Source organism: Ailuropoda melanoleuca, chromosome 13 (assembly GCF_002007445.2).
Source record: "Ailuropoda melanoleuca isolate Jingjing chromosome 13, ASM200744v2, whole genome shotgun sequence".
Lineage (NCBI taxonomy): Eukaryota > Metazoa > Chordata > Mammalia > Carnivora > Ursidae > Ailuropoda > Ailuropoda melanoleuca.
This window is the reverse complement of record NC_048230.1, coordinates 63,416,881-63,438,292: the sequence shown is the minus strand read 5'-3', so window position 1 is coordinate 63,438,292 and position 21,412 is coordinate 63,416,881. Positions and strand designations below refer to the sequence as shown.

Below are 21,412 nucleotides of genomic sequence, written 5' to 3'. Positions count from 1 at the left end.
CCGCGCTCGGAGCTGCTCGGCTCCGTTCGGTCCCGCTCGGCTCGGCTGGGGGCGGGGCCCGAGGCCCCCCGCCCAGGTCGCCTCTTGCGCCCGGGGGGCGGGGCTTTAGTGCGGGCGCGAGCCCCCTGACGTCGCGGGGAGCGGACCTTGCCCCAGACGCATGCGCAGGCGTCGCCCCGCTTTTCTCCGCGTGTAGACTGAAGGGGGCGGGGAAGGAGGGCACAGGGGGCGGATGCTGCGGCCCCAGAGGTTCCCGGCTTTTGTGCTCAATATCCTGGTCTTTCTGGAGGACCACCTAAGGAAGGTCACACAAGGCTACCCTTTCGAAAGGATGTAGGCAGGGCAGGGATCCTGGTTTCCCAACAAGCATCTCCTGGGAGTTGGTTTTTCTTTCATCCCACCAATGCTCCACTGCAGTTTTAATCTCTTCTGTTTCTGAACGACAACTTCTGATGGCTTTTAACATTAAATCTTCAGGTACTTGAGAACTTGCCAGCATCAGTCCCTGCAGTTACAATAATGCTGTCCTTTCTTAACAGCTTCCATTGTGTCACCTGTAACACCCGGGATGGGGTTGGGCCCTTTTCTGGTTTTTTTCCCAGGTACCTGGTTGTCATGGAGCCTAACTCTATGGCAGATATGCTCAAAAAGTGATCCCCACCTTTAGAATCCAGTGATTAATACACAGCAAGAGCTCTGCAGTCTGACACATCTAGGTTGGCATCCCAGATCTGCATTATATTGACAGATTAATAATTGGCTGGGTGACTTTGGACATGCTATTTAATCTTTAATCCATAAAAGAGCAATGAAAATATTAGTAATTAAGCCAGGAGAAATGATTGAAAGATTTAAATGACAACACCCATCAAGGTTTCCGCACACTGCCTGGTGTTCAACAAATAAAGCTGACTTTAACTTCAGGTTGCATTTTAACCTTCAGATTCTGAAAAACAGTGAACATATAAAGTATTGAGCAATATGTCAAACTTGACATGTCCAAAGCCAAACTCTCCAACTTGCCCCTCAATTTGCTCCTTTCAGTCTTCTCCACCTAACACCAATTCCATCTTTCTGGTGTCTGAGACCAAACCTTGAAGTCATCCTTAATTCCTCTTTTTCTCTCAACATATCCCACATATAATCCAATAGCAAATACCTTTTAAATACCCTCATTTGTGGGGTGCCTGGGTAGCGCAGTCGGTAGGCGTCTGCCTTCTGCTCAGGGTGTGATCCCGGCGTTATGGGATCGAGCTCCACATCAGGCTCCTCCGCTGGAAGCCTGCTTCTTCCTCTCCCACTCCCCCTGCTTGTATTCCCTCTCTCGCTGGCTGTCTCTGTCAAATAAATAAAATCTTTAAAAAAAAAATATCTTCATTTGCACCCTTGTCATCTTTCTCCTGGAATATTGCAGTAACCTTCTACCTGCTCTCCGTGATTTCCCTCTATTCTCAGAGAGCTTGTTCTCAAGAAGCCAGAAGGATTCTGTTAAAACCTAAGTCAAAACATATTTCTCCCCTTCTCTAAAGCCTCCAATGCCTTCCCATCTCAGAGCAAACACCAAAATATTTTTGTCAAGGGCCCCCAAGAGCCTATTGTGATCTCCCCCCACCCAACACTCCTCCCATTCTCTAACTCCATCTCCTTGCACTCTACCCCTTCACTCCATTCCAGCCACACTAGCCTTCTTCCTGCTTCTGGGACATGCAGGCTCATTCCTACCTCAACACCTTTGCATTTGATGTTTCATATCCCCAAGATATCAGAAAGGCATATGCCCTTACTCCAAATTTCAAAATTTTTCAAAAGTCACTGCCTCAGACTTACCCAGACCATTCTACTAAAATATCAAGTCCCATGCCCCCCATCATTTTCTCTCTCCTCCTCCTGCTTTACTTTTCCGTATAGCCCTTATGACCTGAATATCATCTGTAATGCTCTGAGAGCAGGGACTTGTGTTGTTCATCTGCAGTATCCAGAACATGGCCTGACATGGTTAGGTACTCACTATATATTTCTTGAATGAATACGAGTATATATGGAGTATGTTGCTCAAATTTAACTGCATTTACTCAACAAACTTTTTGAGCATCTATTCCAATCCAGTTACTGTGGGCTGTGAAGGTAAACGAGGCATTCTCCCAACTCAGAATTTCAAATGAGACGGACATGTAAAGAAGTACTTCTGGAAGAAATATGGGGCACCTGAGTGACTCAGTCCGATAAGCTTCTGCCTTCGGCTCAAGTCATGATCCCAGCGTCCTGGGATCAGCAGGGAGCCTGCTTCTCTGCCTCCTACTCCCCCTGCTTGTGTGCTTGTTCACTCTCTCTCTGTCAAATAAATAAATAAAATCCTAAACAACAACAAAAAAACCCACAAAGAAATGGAAGAAAATATGTAACGCTACACGTATGTACTACCTGCTTTGGGAAGCAGAGAGAAGGACATAATTAATACAATATAGGAGAGTGTAGAAAGTCTTCTCACAGGAGCCAACATTGGAGCTCAGTCTAAAGAAGTGAGGGAGGAGGAGGGACTCCAGGCAGAGGAAATACCATGCACTTAATAACTAGTGTTGGGAAGTACGTCACAGATAGTATTTACCCAAGGAGACAAATTATTTCCCTTAAAAGAAAAAAACAAGCAGATTCCAGGTGAGCCCTATAATAACGTCACCTGAACTCACTCACATTCTGATGAGCTTTCTCAAGCAGGAAAGAAATTGCCAGAAGTATAGTTGATGCAATAGAAATGCTACCTGACCTCTGTTTTACTGGAATCGGCTATACCTGTCACTCTTTTTTTGTGTCGAGGTCTAAAGGCAAAGAGCGTGTATCAGTTAGGAGTTTGCTGGCTGCAAGTACCACTATCCTCTCAGGCCAGTTAAAGAAAAATTAAGGGGAATTTATCTTAGGGCTTTTTAGGTGTCAAAGGGGTGGGTCTCTCAGGCCAACAAGAACCCAGATGGACTTCTGGATGGATTGGAGGCAAGCAAGGGGTGCCAGTAAGACTCTCCCCACAAACTTGTTTCCTCTCCTTCCAGGTAATACAATGGAAAAATATGTCTACCAACAACTCCCAAGTACATGATACAATTCCAACTACATAGAGACTAAAAATTCCTCATCTTTCTAATCCCAAAATCTCAGAGAAGAGGCTCTAATTGACCCAGCTGTATCAGGTGTTTCCCCTCCCCCAGAACAATCATGACCAGCTTACAGGTCATGTAGTTCACCAGGAACCCACCTCTGTGGATCAAGACCACGAAAAAGGGGAATTGTTTTGAGTTGAGGAGGTATCTGAATAGAAGTTCCTTGTAGAACCATGAATTCCGCTTAATGGCAAAACACCTGGGAGACATTTGATAGTCACACAGAAAGTGAATACTGAGCTTTCCTGATTTCTGCAAAGCAAGGAGGCCTCTTTTTACGTAGCAATCAAAACCATAAGGTATTCTTTTCCTGACAAAAAGTGGACAAAAACTGGGGTGGTTTCCTTAAGCCCTATGTTGTGGGTATTCTGATGGCCTTTGGTGGTCGTGGACATTAATGCTAGCCACCAAATATTTCTGCTGTGTTTCCCAGCCACATGATAGGACTGTATTTCCTTACGGCTTGGAGTCAGAGGTGGTCATGCCACTTGCTTTGGTCAATTATGTGTGAGTAGCTGTACTCCCAGGTCCAAACTTTAAGAGCTAGTAGGCAATTTTGTATGCTCTCTTTCCCTCAGCAACAATAGACAATGCTGAAGATGGTGATCACTCCATCATTCTGGGTCCTGAAGGGAGGAGTCATTAAATAGTGCCCCCCGGGGGACTCACAGCACACATGTTGTAACAGCAAGAAATAAACCTTGCTGTCGTAAAAAGATTGGGGCTTGTTTGCTACCATAGCAAAACCCAGCCTATCCCAATAGATACGCCTTCTAACATCCAGTCTATCCCACTGCCCATTGTACAGCACAGAGGCAATTTGGGTGGGAAAGACCCCATTCCCCACATGTGAGTGTGGATTCTCTGCTAGGTCAGTTGAATAAGTCTCATCAAACTTGTACTGACTGCTTCAGGAATAGACCTATTACCCAGGCCTACAACCATCAGTATCCAATACTTGCCCCATCACAATCACTGAATAAAATCCTCACTATTTCCCTGGATGTCAGTGGGAAACCATTTGCTGCTGGCAACGATTTTATGACCACGCAGAGAGTCACCCTAAAGATGAAGCCAGCACATGAATAAAGAAAAGCAGAAGAAAGAGAAACAGAATCGGAGTGCTGATCAAGGCTTACCTGAACCAATAAAGTCAGGTAAATCAGTAAATTCCCCATATTATTGATTCTAATGTGAGTTGGGTTTTCTAGTACTCGAAACCAAAAGCATTCCCACTATGGCTATCCTACCATATTCGCTGCATAGTTCCGAGCAGTAGCCGCTGATATAGAATCACAAGGGGGAAAATGTCTGAACTTTGAACAATCACAGGAAGAGAAGCTGAAAATTCTATGATTTATATGCCAGCTCTTTCTCTAGAATAAGGTGTCACAATGCAGGCAGAGCACAGAAAAGGAACAGTAACCAGGTGAGAACCAAGGATTTGAAGGAGTAGAATCCTATAGAACCAGGATAGTGACAGACCCCCTGGCTTAGTCAACAGTGCGTAGTTCATTTCATAGAGAGGGTTCTATCACTCTCCATGAACCTTTATGCTGCATTTATAAAGTCTGGAGTGAAAGAATCCAGGAGGCAGTTTCATGCAGTATGTACGTAGGGTTTAACTTTGAAACTCCTGGGCTGGAATCCTGTCTCCCCACTTACTTGCTCTGTGAACTTGGGTAACTTACTTAAATCCCTAATGTAGTTATGACAATTGAATGAGATACTCGTGTTACTATTAACATGGTGGGTGATGAATCGTAAGGACTCAATGGTTAAAAAGGATGTCCCGTTAATTTTTTTAAGAAAGGTTCTGGGATGCCTGGGTGGCTCAGTCATTAAGCTTCTGCCTTCGGCTCAGGTCATGATCCCAGGGTCCTGGGATCGGGCCCTGCATCGGGCTCCCTGCTCAGCGGGAAGCCTGCTTCTCCCTCTCCCTCTGCTTGTGTTCCCTCTCTCTCTGTGTCTCTGTCAAATAAATAAAATCTTAAAAAAATAAATAAACGGTCTGAATCCTGTTACGTCAACTTATTACTCTCGGGTCTAAACCCACGATTCTTTGCTTAGCCCTGTGATATTGGAGCTGAATTCTGTAAACATTTCCCTTTTGCCAGTGGCACAATGTTAGACTCCGTCAGTAGAGAAGGTTGGAGAAATTAAAAAAAAAAAAATAGCAGCATAGGGGGCTTCCTGGTTCAGAACCTTCGTGATTCCACTCTGCTCTTTTTGCTCCCATAGCACATGGTTGCCCATGGTCTAGGGAGACCCAGTGGTGCTCACCCTCCAGTGAGCTGTTCTGCCACCTGGATGGCCAGCTTCCGACCTGTAGGCTGTGGCCATCCATCAGACATGTCCACCATCCAGTGGGCTGGATTCCTGCTCTCTCCATCAAGGCCCAAATCTCACCTTGGGGGTGGGGGAGAGGCACTTGCAATTGCGTTTGTTCTCTCCTTGGTCACTCCGCCTCAGCCCTAGAGATAGTAGACACTGTCTCTAGTTACTATGCCTATATTCTTTGGAGCTCTCTTTTTACCCTTTTAGGCACTCACCACCTTTCATCAGCTAATAATTCTTCATATTAAAGATTCCTTGTTCAAATTACTGGTGTGGTTTCTGCCTCCTGAGTGGCCCCAATTGCCAATTAGACAAGTTTCTGGGATTAAAAAGGAACTGGTTTGTGGGAGCGGATGGGGGAATTCAATTGTATGTATAACGGTATTTACAAAGTTATGACTTCATCCGCAAGAGAACACTGTAAGAAACATATAATGGTCTCCTGATGTCAGAGCCAGTCTTCTGCCTGTCCTTACAATTGGGGTTCTGCTGGCCCAGCCCAGCCCAGGACCTGAGCCAGACATGATGGACAGGATCCTGAGGCCTATCACAAGGCGGGGCCTAAAGTCACATCTTGATTATAAATATGTAGTTTCTGTTGTACCAGAGATGAGTTTGAATGTCCATAAAACCCTCCCAGCTCAAGGCATTGTCTGTCCCCACCCACCACTCTTTCCCCCAAAGGTACGTACTGTGTACGTACCCCTGCATTAGGTTCTGAGTATGCAGCCCCGAATAAAACCAGAGACCTTCATGTAGCTTACAGCCTAGTAAGTGAGGCAGACATTGGTCAAATAATCAAAAAACATAGGGGCGCCTGGGTAGCGCAGTCATTAAGCGTCTGCCTTCGGCTCAGGGAGTGATCCCGGCGTTCTGGGATCAAGCCCCACATCAGGCTCCTCTGCTATGAGCCTGCTTCTTCCTCTCCCACTCCCCCTGCTTGTGTTCCCTCTCTCGCTGGCTGTCTCTCTGTCAAATAAATAAATAAATCTTTAAAAAAAATAATCAAAAAACATAAATCTTACACAGTGCATGGTACCATGAAATCCACTAATAGGAGGCTTTGGCTCAAAGATGTTCAGGGAAATAGTTTGTGTAAAATCTAAAGGGAAAAAATAGGGGTTAAATTAGACGTATTAGTCTCCTCGGGCTGCCATAACAAAACACCATACACCAGGGAACTTAAACAACAGAAATAAATTTTCTCACAGCTCTTGAGGCTGGAAGTCCAACATCAAAGTCCCAGCCAATTTGGGTTTTGGTGAGAACTATCTTCCTGGCTTGCAGATGGCTGCTTTCTTGCTGTGTCCTCACATGACCTTTCCTCAGTATTTGTGCACAGGAAGAGAGGGAAAAATGAGCTCTCTGGTGTCTCTTCTTTCAAGGACACTAATTCTACTGGATCAGGGCCCTACTGTTATGACCTCAATTAATCTTAATTACTGCCTTCCTCCCAATAAAGCCACACTGAGGGGTTAGGGCTTCAACATATGAATTTGGGGGAATACATACATTTAGTCCATAACACTAGGCAAATAAGGCAAAGAAGAGTACTCCCTACAGAGAGAACAGCACACACATAGTCCCCGTGGTCATCAAGATACGTGGTGGTTTAAACAAAGAAGAAGGAAAATGTACAATGAGGCAGATAATTGGAGGAGATAAGGTTGGAGAGGTGGCCAGTGGCCAGATCATGTACAGCCTTGAAGGTCATGGTAATAATTTAAGTCATATCCTAAGAGCAATGAAGCTTTACTGAAGTGAACAGAGTAGGGACAATATGCTGGGTGGAGACCAGAAAGGAAGGCTCAGAATAGACCCAGACAGAACAATAATGAAGCTGTCTGGGGTGTCTAGGCTCAGTCAAGACTACACAAGTGGTCACTGGCTAGCCTGGAGGAGTCCCCGGCCAGGAGGGTTGCCCAGGACCAGAGAAGAGAACCTGTTTCTGGCCCAGGGGGATTTATGACATGCAGCTTCTCTGCAGTCTTGGCTTCTCTCCTGCTATACTCCGCCTGGTAGACCCCATGCTTTCTACCACCCCAGCGAGGATAGACAGCTCTGTGACTGGTTCCATATCTCTAGCCCAGTCTGGCCCAGCTTGCCTTCCTCCTTTTCCCATACTGGACCACAGAACTAAAGTTCAACATGCTGTCCCCCTGACGAAGCAGACTGACCAGTAACTGCCCAGCCCTTCTCCAGACTCTTCAGTGTGACATTCAGCCCCTGAGCCAACAAAACTCTTTATACTTGACTTTCATCTAGGATCCTGAAGAGCTTTAATTTAAGAGAAGATGTGAACTGGAAGTGATCCATTCCTTTCACACATGGTTTCAAGTCATCTGAGTGGACTAGATAATGTCAAGCTCCGAATACAGAGCAAAAGGATCCTAAACTGTTAGCATTCCTAGGGCCCAGGGGGAAAAAAATCTCTTTGGCGCAGTATGTTAAGTGACCCACTCTTGGTTTTGGCTCAGGTCAAGATGTCAGGGTCGTGAGATTGAACCTCACATCAGGCTCCACACTCAGTGCAGTCTGTTTCAGATTTTCTCTCTCCCTCTCTCTCTGCCCCTCCCACTTGTACTCTCTCTCAATCAAATAAATACATTTTTTTAAAGAAGATCTCTTTGGAAGAGGTTTACATCATTCTAATCTTAAAATAGTTTCTACAGGGGTGCCTGGGTGGCACAGCGGTTAAGCATCTGCCTTCGGCTCAGGGCGTGATCCCGGCGTTGTGGGATCGAGCCCCACATCAGGCTCCTCCGCTATGAGCCTGCTTCTTCCTCTCCCACTCCTCCTGCTTGTGTTCCCTCTCTCGCTGGCTGTCTCTGTCAAATAAATAAATAAACTCTTTAAAAAAAATTTAAAAAATAAAATAGTTTCTACAAACAATTTTTTAAATGCACTACAATGCCTAATGCACAGATACAGCCAGACTTACAAGAAGACAAGACACCACAAAAGGAAACAAGTAAAACAACAAAGAAACAGACTCATGATGACCCCAAATATGGGAAATTATCAGAGACCAAAAAACAGCCAAACACACTACATTCATGGATATAAAAGCCAAGCTTAGACAAATAAAAATCATGAGATACCACTTCACAATCATTAGGATGGTTATTATCCAAAAAAGAAAAGAAAAAGAAAAAAACAGATGTTGGAGTAGATGCAGAGAAATTGGAACACTTGTGTGTTATTTGTGGGAACATAAAGTAGTGCAGCTGCTGTGGAAAACAGTATGATGGTTCCTCAAAAAAATTAAACATAGAACTACCACATATACCAAAAATTCTACTTCTAGGTATATATGAAAAAGAACTGAAAGCAGGAACTTGGAACAGACATTTGTATACCCTTGTTCATAGCAGCAGTATTCACAATAGCTAAAAGGTGGAAGCAACCCAAATGTCCTTTGATAGATGAATGGAAAAACAAAATGTGGTGTATACACACAATAGACTATTATTCAGCCTTGGGGCGTGGGTGGCTCAGTTGGTTAAGCAGCTGGCTCTTGATTTTAGCTCAGGTCATGATTTCAGAGTTGTGAGATCGAGCCCCACATGTAGCTCCAAGCTCATCAGGAATTCTACTTCTCCCTCTCCCTCTGCCTCTGCTCCTCCCCAAGCTCGCACGCACTCTCTCTCTCTCTCAAATAAATAAATCTTTTTAAAAAAATAAAGAATATTATTCAGGCTTAAAAAGAGAGAAAATTCTCGGGGAGCCTGAGTAGCTCAGTCGGTTAACACTAACTCTTGCTTTTGGCTCAGGTCATGATCTCAGGGTCGTGAGATAGAGCCCCACATTGGGCTCTGTGCTGGGTGTGGAGCCTGCTTAAGATTCTCTCTGTCTCCCTGTCCCTTTTCCCCTCCCCCCACCACATGGGCTCTCTCTCTCTTTCTCTCTCTCAAAAAAAGAGGGGGGGAATTCTGATACATGTTACAATACAGATGACTCTTAAGGACATAATGTTACATGAAATAAGCCAGTCACAAAAGCACAAATAATGTATGACTCAATTTATATGAAGTACCTAGAATAGTTAAATTTACAGAGACAGAAAGCAGAATGGTGATTGCCAGGGACTGGGAGGAGGGATGAATGGGAAATTATTGTTTAATAACTTTTTTTTAAGTTTTCAGTGTTGCAAGAAAGAAAAAAACAGTTTTCAGTGTTGCAAGATGAAAAGAGTTCTGGAAACTGGTTGCACAAAAATGTAAATGTACTTAAGACTAGTAAACTGTACACTTAAAAACAGTTATGATGGCAAACGTTGTGTTTATTTTATGATATTGAAAAATATAATGGAGAAGATAAAATGGAATAATAAAAAACATACTTGAGGGGCGCCTGGGTGGCACAGCGGTTGAGCGTCTGCCTTCGGCTCAGGGCGTGATCCCAGCGTTATGGGATCGAGCCCCACGTCAGGCTCCTCCGCTGTGAGCCTGCTTCTTCCTCTCCCACTCCCCCTGCTTGTGTTCCCTCTCTCGCTGGCTGTCTCTATCTCTGTCAAATAAATAAATAAAATCTTTAAAAAAAAATACTTGATACAAAAGAAGAAAAAAAAGGAAAATGGGAACAAAAACCAGATAGAACAAAAAGAAGGCAACAGGATTATAGATGTAAATGATTTGTAACCATATCTGTAATTATGTTAAATGTAAGTGGACTAAATATTCTAACAAAAAGAAAAAGACCAACAGGGCAAATTTAAACAAAATACAAGACTCAACTATATGATGTTTATGACTTACTTTAATATGAGGACATATAGGTTAAAAGATAAAAGGATGAAAATATTCTAGCTAAAATTTTAAATAAGAAGTAATATCTATCTTATGCAAATTCTCTCCAAAAATAGGGGGAACACTTCCCAACTTATTTTATAAGGTCGGCATAATTGTACCACCAAAACCTGGCAAGAACATGACAAGAAAAAATATAGACCACTATCTCTCACGACCACCAATACAACAATCCTAAACAAAATGTTAGCAAATCAAATACAGCAACAAATTAAGAAGAAATCATAACCAAGTGGAGGTTATCTCAGGAATGCAAACTGGTTTAACATTTAAAAATCAACCAGCCACATTAACAGAATAAAAGGGAAAATAATTCGATTATCTGAATATATGCTTAAAAAGCATTTTACAAAATTCAACACTTACAGCAAAAACTCTTAGCAACCTAAAGATGGAAAACAACTTCCTCAATCTGATACAGGATATACAGGAAAAAAACTAAAGCCAACAGCATTCTTAATGGTAAAATAGTGAGCATTTTCCTCTCTAAAATCAGAAACAGAGCAAGAATATTAGTTATCACCACCTCTAATCAACATTTTATGAGATGTCTTAGCCAGGGCAATAAGGCAAGAAAAAGAAAAAAAAAGTCATAAAGACAGGAAGGAAAAAAAACAAAACTATCTTTCTTCAAAAATCACATGATTGTGTAGGTAGAAAACCCTAAGGAATCTCAAATAAACTTTTAGAACCAATAAATCAATGTCTTAGTCTGGCTGCTATAACAAAATATCACAAACTGGGTAGTTCATAAACAATAGAAATTTATTTTCCCCCATTTTGGAGGCTGGCAGTCTGAGATCAGGCTGACACCATGGTCAGGTTCTGATGAAGGCCCTTTTCCAGGTTGCAAAACCAATATACCAAAGTTAACCTTACTTCTATATTCCAGCAAATGTCAGAAAATTGTTTTTTAAGAATAGTCAGAATAGAATTGAAATAGCAAAAAAATACAAAGTACCTATAAATGGATCTAACAAAAGACATGGATGACCTCTATGGAGAAAACCATGAACATTTTAATAGACATTAAGGAATAATGAGTGAGAGAGCATGTTAATAGATTAGAAGACTCAATACTGTAAAGGTGTCATCCTCTTCAATTGGCTTATTGATTCAAAGAAATCCCAGTTGATTTTCACATGGCACTTGACAAGATCATTCTAATATAAAATTTATACGAAATTGCAGAAGGCTGAGAACAGCTAAGGTCCTCCTTAAGAAGTACAAAGTAGAGAGGATTTATTCTATCAGCTAACAAAACTTATAATAAAGCTCTAATAATTAAGACAGTATGGTATTGGCATAAGAGTAGACAAAAACCAATGGACCGAAGAAAGACCCCCCCCCAAAACAGATTAATGTTAGAGATAGCATTGCAGAACAGTGTGGGGAAATGATCTTTTGAATAAATGGTGTTGAGTCAATGGAGTAGCCACATGGGAAAAATGGCTTTGGGATCCCATCACACACCATACTCAAAAGCTAATTTCTATTAGATTATGGACTAAAATACAAAAGGTAAACCAATAAAGCGTTAGAAGATAACATCCAGTATCTTTATGATATCGAGGAAAAGGTTTCTTAAACAAGACTGGAAAAGCACTAACCAACAACTGAGAGACTGATAAATTGGACTTCTTTACAGTTAAGAACTTCTGTTCATCAAGAAACATCATTAGCCACAGAGGAGAAAGATTAACAAAGCAAATAACTGGCAAAGGGTTTATATCCAGAATATACAAAAAACTACTATAAAGACATAATGAAAAATACAGAGCAGTGGAAAAATAGGCAAGAACAGGGTCTTGGCTTCACACAAAGAAAATCCAAATGGCCAATAAACGTATGAAAGGTGTTGAGCCTCATTAGTAATCAGGGCAATGAAGCGGAGAGAACACCTACTACAGACCCACCAGATGGCTAAAGTACAAAGTCTGATAGTACCCGTTGCTGGTGAAAACTGTTGGCAAATGCACAAAGGGAGCTCTATTGCTGGGAGGAGTGTACTTGTATAATCATTTTTGGGAAACAGCTTGGCATTATTTCTTTAAGTTAAGCATAGGAATACCTATAACCCAGCAATTCTGCTCCAAAGTATATATCTAAGAGAAATCCAGGTAGACAGGTAGACATGTACAAGAATATTCACAGCAGCATCACTTATAAGAGCCCCAAGTTGGAAACAACCCATATGTCAGCTGGTAGAAGGGATAAATTATGCTATATTCACTCAATGGAATGTTTTATACTACACAAAAAATGAACCACACCTGCACACAACAACTTGGAAGACTCTTGAGTGAAAGAAGCTAGACACAAAATAACATCCACATTTAATGACTGTTTTTATATAAAACCCATAACCAGACAAAATTCAACATGCTCCCTGCCCCCACAATCTTCGCCCCTCCTATACTTATGAGATATGTGAAGAATGGCAATAAAAGATGGATTTGTGGCTGAGTGGCTCAGTCGGTTAAGCATCTGCCTTCAGCTCGGGTCATGATCTGAAGACCCATGATTCCAGGGTCCTGGGATCAAGCCCCACATGGGACTCACTGCTCAGCGGGGAGTCTGCTCCTCCCTCTCCCTCTGCCCCTCACCTAGCTCTCTTGTTCACTCTCAAATAAACAAATAAATAAAATCTTAGTAAATAAATAAATAAATAAATAAATAAATAAAGGATTTGCAGGGTACCTGGCTGGCTCAGTCAGTGGAGCATGCAACTCTTGATCTCAGGGTCGTGATTTCAAGCCCCACGTTGGGCGTAAAGATTACTTTAAAAAAAAAAAAAAGAAGATTTGCAAACAAGTTGGGGAATCACTCTTTTGTCCCCAGCCACAACCACCAACCTGCTGGAATATCTCCAGTCTGGAGGGATGATGAAAGACAATGGTCCTGGAGGTGAGCTGAAGGAAGTCATTGACACAGCTGTCTGATGTGGGGGTGGAGAACAAGAGTCCGGCACCCCTTATGTTGGGGTTCATTATGAGGACCTCAGTGACATTTTAATAAAGTCACTCAAAGATAAGGGACTATAATGATGAATTTCTAGTGTATTAAACCTTAATGGGAGACCTGGAGACCATGAAGTGGGACAAGAGTCATGGGCAATTTCTGAAATGCACAGTGCACTAGCCAAACAAGGCCAGGCTCTTTTTTGCAAGATTCCCAGCAATGAATATAATTTTGTGTTATGTGTATTCTTTTTCAGGATATCTAAACATTTTTCATTAATACAACTATGGGATTATATGACACACTGTTGAACTTTTAAAAAACTTAACAACAGGTGTTAGACATCTGCCCATTTGAACCCATATCGATCTACTTCTTACTTGGAGGTGATGGATATATTCATTATCTTGATCGGGGTGGTGGTTTCATGGGTAATTACACATGTCAAAACTCAAATCATACAACTTAAATAGATGTGGTTTACTGTAGGTCAGTCCCACATCAATAAAATGAGGATTTTGTGCTTTCAAGCTCTTGGACTGCTTTCCCCACTTAGCTCTGTAAGTTTCACCCACACTGTAGTATGCACACCTATTTCATTACTTCTCAAAGCTGTGTGGAATTCCGAGGTAGGCGTCCACCATGGTTTACTAGCTTCTTCCTTTAGCACTTCCCTTGCTTCCCGTTCACCCATGCCATGAGTAATGCTATTCTAAATACCTCCTACTTGTTTTATGTGTATCTGAGCAAACTTCCAAAATACATCACAAAGAGTGAAACAGCTAACCTCTGTGCCTTATGCATACTTAACGGTACTGAGAGCTACCTGCTTATCTTACAGAAGGGCTAAGCAAGTTTCTATTCCTGCCAACTGGGCATGGAGAGTCCCCAGTCTTCACTTGGGTTTCTGACCCTTCACACTGCACGAACGTAGGTGCCTCGTCCCTCCCTCCCCCTCATCTGGTATTGACTTCAAGGTCGCTGACAAATAATTCTTCAGGCCGTGGCACACGGCTGTGGCCATTCCCACATGCTTAGCGGATGGAATTTCTCTCCATCTCCACTTGGTTTTTAATCACGTTTTTGGGGAAGGCTGCAGGTTCGAAAGGGGAGCTCTACAGCCCGTCTTTCTGGGCACTCCCTGGCTGCCTTGAAAGGTCCCATCTACATGAAGGAACTGGGCATTGGTGCTGGGGCCAGTCTTTTAAGCTGCAAGGAATGCAGTGACTCAGCTGGTCGCTCAGGGACACCTCTGCGAACAAGGCTGAGGGAAGGAAGTCATTACACAGACAGCTGGGCTGTAAAAAACAAAAATACTCCACACACCAAACTCTACAAAGTAGTGTGGCTATGTGTCCCATGACTCAACAGGACTGCTTCTGCCACGTGGCACTCGGCTCAGAAAATGTGGCACACAGCCCTCACCCGCTGCTGGCCGGCTGCTCCTCTGAGCTGCTTGGAAAGCTGGCTGGGTGGGGGCCCCAAGGAAACCTGTGACAGTCCTCCCCCACCCTCTCCACTCTGCCCATTTCTTCCCTCATCAGCTCCTTCCTCCTTCCTCCCTAGTCCTCTTGCCCTTGAACAAAACAAAAACAGGAATTTAGTACTTCACACCTGCTGGAGACGTGGCAGGGACACAGCGAGATCAATACACTGGTACTCTGGGAAGGCCCTCCTGAGTCAGGCAGATGCCCGTGACAAGTCATATCACCTAGGCAGGGGCTGGAGTCCTGGGGAGAGAGGCCAGAAGGAGATGGGCCAGCGGCAGGGGATGGAGACCCTGAGTTAGAGGCAAGACCATCAGAGATGTGGACACTCACCCGTGAACGTTTCCCGGAGACCTACTATGTGTCAGACACTATTCTTGGAATATATCAGCAAAGACAGGTCTTGTCTTTGTGGGGCCTACATTCTCATGGAGGGGGAGGCAAATGCCAAATACCATAAATAAGTAAAATATATAGCACATAAAAAGGTGGTTCATGGGCCTGGAAATGATTAGAACAAGAAAGGTGGATGGGAGTGGTCAGGGTAGAAAAGTGGCACCTGAGTCATCTTGAGAGGTGTGAAGGAGTGAGCCATGAAGGTGTCTGGGGAAAGAGCACTGTGGGAACCTCCAGGGCAAAGATGTGCTTGCGGAGCCATGAGGTGGTGAATGGGCAGCTGTGGAGTCGGGGAGGGGGGCGGAGTGGAAGATGAGGGTGGCGGTGGGAGGTGTGAGACTGGGAACCATGGGAGGCTTCTGAGCAGAGATCCAAGCAGAACGGATTTTGGGTTTAACAGCATCCCGCAGTCAGATGGCTTTGACCCCTGGGAGTATGGTGCAAAGGGAGTACAAAATGAAACTGCAAATCTTGCCAGAGATGTAGATTTTACGAACGCAATGAGCACGATGATGGCTAACAGCTAGAATCACACAAAGCACTGGCAAGTGAGGGCCTGTTTGTGTCAGGTCAGAAAAGGACAGTGACGGGGTAAGAGTTTCCAAAGAATGATTTAAGTCAGAGGTAAGTCTTTGGGAAAACCAGGAGAGCCCCAAAGTATTTTTGGATGGTCGTGCTTTTTAGAACGTACAAAGTTCCACGAAGGATGTCAGACCATGCAATCTATGCCCATCTCCCAAAGCATTTATTCTGTAGTCATTCTAAAAATTAGGATATGGTCGCATGTATAAACCAAAATTTGTAGGTATAAGATGATAAAATTCTGTTCAACATACCTTGAAGTTTACGTCAATAATTGGTTTCCTTTTCTTCATATGAAACAATGGTTCCCACTAAGCCAGGTTGTAGTCAAGACTAAATAAGGGCACTGACTAGCTAACAGAGCAACTAATACTTATTGTAGATCTTCTTCCACATGTCACACACCAAAAGAGAATCTGGGGGCAAAGCAATGTGCAAAAGTGCCTTCATGAAGAGATGGCATTCATCAAATGGTTTATATAGATAAATGGTCACATAAAAGAGGAGGATGAAAAAGCACATTAAAAAAGAAAGCAGAGGCATATGATGCTACGAGAGCCTATGTCAGAGAGTTAACCTAGCCAGAAAGTGTATTAGTTAGTTACTGCTCCATAACGAGTCACTACCGACGTAGAGACTTTGAACAACATACATTTATTACCTCAGTTTCTGAGTCAGGAGTCTGGCCATGGCTTAGCTGGGTCTCCTACACAAGGACTCCTAAGGCTACGAGCAAGGTGACAGTGGGACTATATTCTCACTTAGGGGCTCCCACTCCCTCCGGTTGTTGGCAGGATTCATTTCCTGGTGGCTTCAGGACTGAGAACCCTGACTTCTTGCTGGCTGTCTTCAGGAGGCTGCCATAGGTCCTCGAGACTGCCCATAGCTCCTTGCCTTGTGGGCTTCCTCAACATGGCCGTTTACTTCATCAGGTCAGCAAGGAGAGTCTCCAGAGCTCGTTTGCTAGCCAGACTCTTATATAACATAGTCATGGGAGTGACATCCCATCACCTTTGGCATTTTCTATTGGTTAAAGCAAGTCACAGGTCCCACTCACACTTAAGAGGAAGGGATTACACAAAGGCATGAACACAAGGAGGTGGGGATACAGGGGGTCACCTTAGAGTCTGTCTGCCACTGAAGGTTTCCCTGAGGAAGAGTAACAGTGGAGCTGGGAACTAAAAAATGAGTTGGCAGAACACCTGGGTGACTCGGTCAGCTAAGTGTCTGCCTTCGGTTCAGGTCATGATCCCGGAATCCTGGGACTGATTTCCTCATCGGGCTCTCTGCTCAGTGCTCAGCAGAGAGCCTGCTTCTCCCTCTGCCTGCTATTCTGCCTGTTTGTGCTCTCTCTTTCTTTGACAAATAAATAAATAAAATTTTAAAAAAATAAATAGAAATAAAAAATGAGTTAGCATTAACTACATAAATAGAGGGCAGAGGGAGAACTGACTAGGCAGAGAGAACAATGTGAGCAGGACAGTACAATAACACTCACAAAGGTTCTAGTACAATGACTAGCAGTGCTGTTGCCCTCATGCTTAACAACCATCCATGGCTCCTCAATGCCCATGGTTTTGCCTGACATTCAAGGCCAGCTGGGTCGTCTCCTTGCATTCACTTTCTCTCTCCAGCATCTATGCCTCTACTCACCACTTCCACCCACTTAGACTGCCCTTGCCCTATTATATATACCCCATCTATATATAAATTCAGAGCCCCGCAGAAATGATCTTCCCTAAACAATATTTTTGAACGTCTATTTAAGTGGAGGGCACCATGCTAGACCCTTGTTGAATTGCAAAGCATAGGGAAACATGGTCCTGGATGCCAGATAGTGGGTGGGGGCAGAAGGTATACCCAAATAAAAAGAGGAAGAACAGGAGGTCCCCTGCTGAAGGTCAAGCCCACGGGGCAGCTAAGTCCTGCAGAAATTTTAAACAACAGAAAGTTCCACTTCATACAGTGGTTAATGATCTTTCAGTATTCTTCCCTAGGCTAGAAATTGCGAACGGATTATAAGGTTCAGCCAAACTGACGCTTTTTCGGGAAGGACAGTTGGAATCGGGAACTGCCCAGCCTCAGTCCACACTGCCAGGCAACCTGGCCAGGCCGGGTCAGTCCTCGGCTGGCAACAAAGGCTTCGTTGGCAGGAAGAGGGGATAGCCACGAAGTGTCCTGTGCTTCAGCCCAGGAATCCCTGGCCACATCCAGGGCCTGTCCTTGAAAAGCTGGGAGAAGAGGCCCCAGTAGCTCCACGGCCTTTGCCACATCAGCAGGAAAAAGAGAACACGGGAAGCAAAAGCAGCCCAGTGCAGTGGCCCAGAGCCTGGCTTCCTCCAACCAAGGATGGAGGGCGGAGCCGGAGGCAGGGGGTGGGGCCGGAAGCAGGGGCGGGGTCGGATGGTGGGTGGGGCCGGCAGAGGGCAGGGCGGGGACGGGCCCTGCTTCCCCAGTCCCGTCTCTCAGTTCCGGAAGGAGCGGACCTTGAGCTCGGCGACTCGGGTCTTGGAACTGAGCACCTGCCCTCTCCTGTGATTGGGGGTTGAGTCTCTGCAGACGCCTTGGAGAGCAGAAGCAGCCTGAATCTGGGGGTGGGGGAAGGCCTGGCACCCCCTTCATCTCTACCCTCCACCCTCATCTTCCCTAGTGCCCGCTCCACCTGGAAGCCAGAGGGCTTTTCTCAATACCCATTAAAGTTGTTTCCTTTGCTCTGAGGGCAGAGGACCCTCCCTCCACAGTCTGATACCTCCTCCACCCCCCACTGTCTTCACCTTCATCTTCAAGACTGAAGCACCCCCAGGTAGCTCTGCAGGGCCTTTGTACAAACTAGTCCCTACACCAGGAACATCATTCCCACCCTTCATCTAACTAACTACAACTTATTTTTCAAGCTCAGGTATCTACTAGGAAAGCCCTCCTTGACCCCTCCTATCCTGCTATGGGCTCCTGGGCGTGGCCCACCTAAGCCTAGTCATCGCAATTACATCGCAATTGCCAGACTACCTGTCTGTCCTTTCTTTTCTCCCTACCACCCCAAGACTGTGGGGTCTCCGCAGCATCTCTAGTGCCTGGCCCTGGTATGATGCTGAGATCATAAACACCCTGTCTGGCAGTCCTCTGCCATCCTCTAGACCTCTGCCTGGTGACAAACTCCTCCAGTCACTTCACCTCTTACAGCAGCAGGTCTCAAAGTAGAGTGCATCAGAAACACCGACACGGCGGCGGGGGGGGTGGGGTTGTCTTATTAAAGTACAGACGGCTGGGCCCTCCCTGAGTTTCTGATTCTTAGGTGCGGAATACGGCCTAAGAGTTTGCATTTCTAAAAAGGTCCCAGGTGCTGCTGCTGCTGCTGACACAGGAACCTCATTTTAAGAATCACTGTGTTGGGGCATCAGTTTCTTTATCAATAAAATAGGATAACTTCTGTCCTGTCATGCGAGGTTTTGTGAGAATCAAATAAAATGATGCAGATGAGGAACTAAGCATGGTGTCTGCACCCAGTAGGTGCTCAATAAGTGTTTGCAATTGCTGCTGGGAGTGGGAGGGACACATGCCATCAGAGAAAACGTGCGCTGTAGAGGTAGGTCAGGGCCCAAGCAGGTCAGATGGGCTGGTGGAAGAGCAAGGTGCAGCACAGTAGCCAGGGAGTCCAGGTTGTGCTGTGGAGGCAGATGGGAGCCATGCACAGTTCTGAAGCAGGGTAGTGACAGATGTAAGCTAAATGTAGCAACATTGAGCAGGAGGCACAGCAGCAAATTCCCTGTGCTGGGTTTTCCTTGGCTGTTTGGCCAGGCATAGAGCTGCCAGATTTAGCAAATAAAAATGCAGGATATCCAATTAAATTTGAAATTCAGATAAATAATGAATTTTTTTAAGTATAATATAGGTCCCAAATTGCTGGGACATACTTACACTAAAATAAAGTTTTGTTATTTATCTGAACTTCAAATTTAACTGGGTGTCCTTTATTTTTATTTGCTAAATCTGATAATCCTAGCCAGACATCAACTGCCTGCCCCCACCCCAAGCCTCCATACTGGAGGCAGCCAGCCACAGGTTCCTCTGCCTCACTTCCCCCCTTTCAATGACACCATCAGGAGTGACTGAGGAGCTGCCAAGACAAGTGGTCACAGGTGCAGGCCTGGGTGAGCAGGTCCTCCCACTTCATGCAAGGTTCGCCCAGCAAAGAAAGTGAGGCACAGTAAATGGTCACTGGGTCTGTAATTTAATGAAGCACATAAGGTTACCAAGTCCCATAAAGAAGGAGGTGCCACCTGCACTTGTGGGTTACTCAAGAAACAAACAGATGTCAATGATATGGGCCCACGCCTGGTCAGTGTACCCAGAAAGGAGAAAATAGCCTCTATCCTTAACCCCAGAAATGATCAATACAAGTGCTCAGACTGCTTGCATGCTCAACCTTGGAAACGGTTATACAAATGGCAAGCTAGAACGGGGGGTCCCTGCCTCCTTCAGCTCACTTGGGCATTGGGATAAGTCATACTACCAGAGGCTGCCTCTGTCTCCCCCACCCCCATAATCACCAAATCCCAGATGATTCAAAGTTCCGGAAACAAGCCTGTTGGAAATCCAATTTCTGCAACAACCTTTAGAGCGACTTTTTTTTTCTCTAACAAGGAACAATGAAAACAATATGCGCTCCATTTTTTTTTAAATGTGATAAACATTACTGAACCCCTAGTGTGTGCCCTGTGCTGTGTTCAGCTATTTAGCTCAGTTCTCAGCCTTGACTGCACATTGCAATCACCTGCAGATTTTCCAGGTGATCCCAGTACCCCAGGTAGCAGTATTTTCCCCAGGGCATGGTGGTTTCAACACACAGACAAGCTTGAGAACCACTGATGTAGCTCGTCCTGCTTAATCCTCACAATATGATCTTGCAAGGTAGGAGTTATCTCTGTTTTGCAGATGAGGAAATGGAGTTTCAAAGAGGTACGGTGACTGCGACCTGTGTAGTCATAATCTTGGACCTCTCCTTTCCTCCCCGGCTCCCTGGAGGGATTCCTATGTTCCGACGGTTAAATATCATGGGTATATATATAATGCTTCCACAGATATGTTCACAGCGTGGCTGCCCTCGGGCCACCTTGAGGTAGCTCTGCTCCCAACAGGACTCTTTGGAGATACCAGCCAGACTCGGCCTGGGTTTAGGACTGACACTAAATGACTTTTGCTGTTAGTGAGGACCCCTGGGGCCAGTCACGCCACCCAGGTCCTGGCATCTTGGGTCACAGAACAATGGCGGCCACCTCCCACTCCCACCACCCAGGACCCTCTAAGCCTGGCTCTTTTAAAATTGCGCCCCCCGCCCCAAGCTTTTCCTCGGCGCCCTCCCCCTTCACAGCAACCTCCTCACCTCCTGATTCTTCTCAGCGCATCTTCTTTGCAGGAGTCCTACGCCCACAGAGGTTGTCAGGTCTCTGATCCAGGACAGGCCGCGAGCCACAGATCCGAAGGGAAAATCCGTGCGCTAGCCGGAGTCCTCGCCCGTGGCTCGCGGGCCCAAGGATTCTTCAGACGTGGGCGCACCTGGGCTCACCTGTGCCCCTCCCGCGGCGCCTGCCGGCTCAGAGGACTGTCAGCTGGGTCAAAAGGCTGATCACCGCCTGCCCTCTGCTGGCCGGTGGCAGTATTGAGCCCGCTGCCGCTCCACCGGTGCCTCAGA

The 21,412-nt window shown here is 45.1% G+C and overlaps 1 protein-coding gene across 1 annotated transcript in view; it reads right to left on the bottom strand.

Annotated features, from left to right (window-relative positions):
* The window catches only part of ZHX3 (zinc fingers and homeoboxes 3), a 130,188-nt gene extending 109,064 nt beyond the window's left edge, over positions 1-21,124 (bottom strand). The window contains exon 1 of the mRNA XM_034641303.1: positions 21,104-21,124. The gene's annotated coding sequence lies outside the window, so the exon portion shown is untranslated. The remainder of the gene's footprint in view (positions 1-21,103) is intronic.
* Positions 21,125-21,412: the final 288 nt, after the last annotated feature.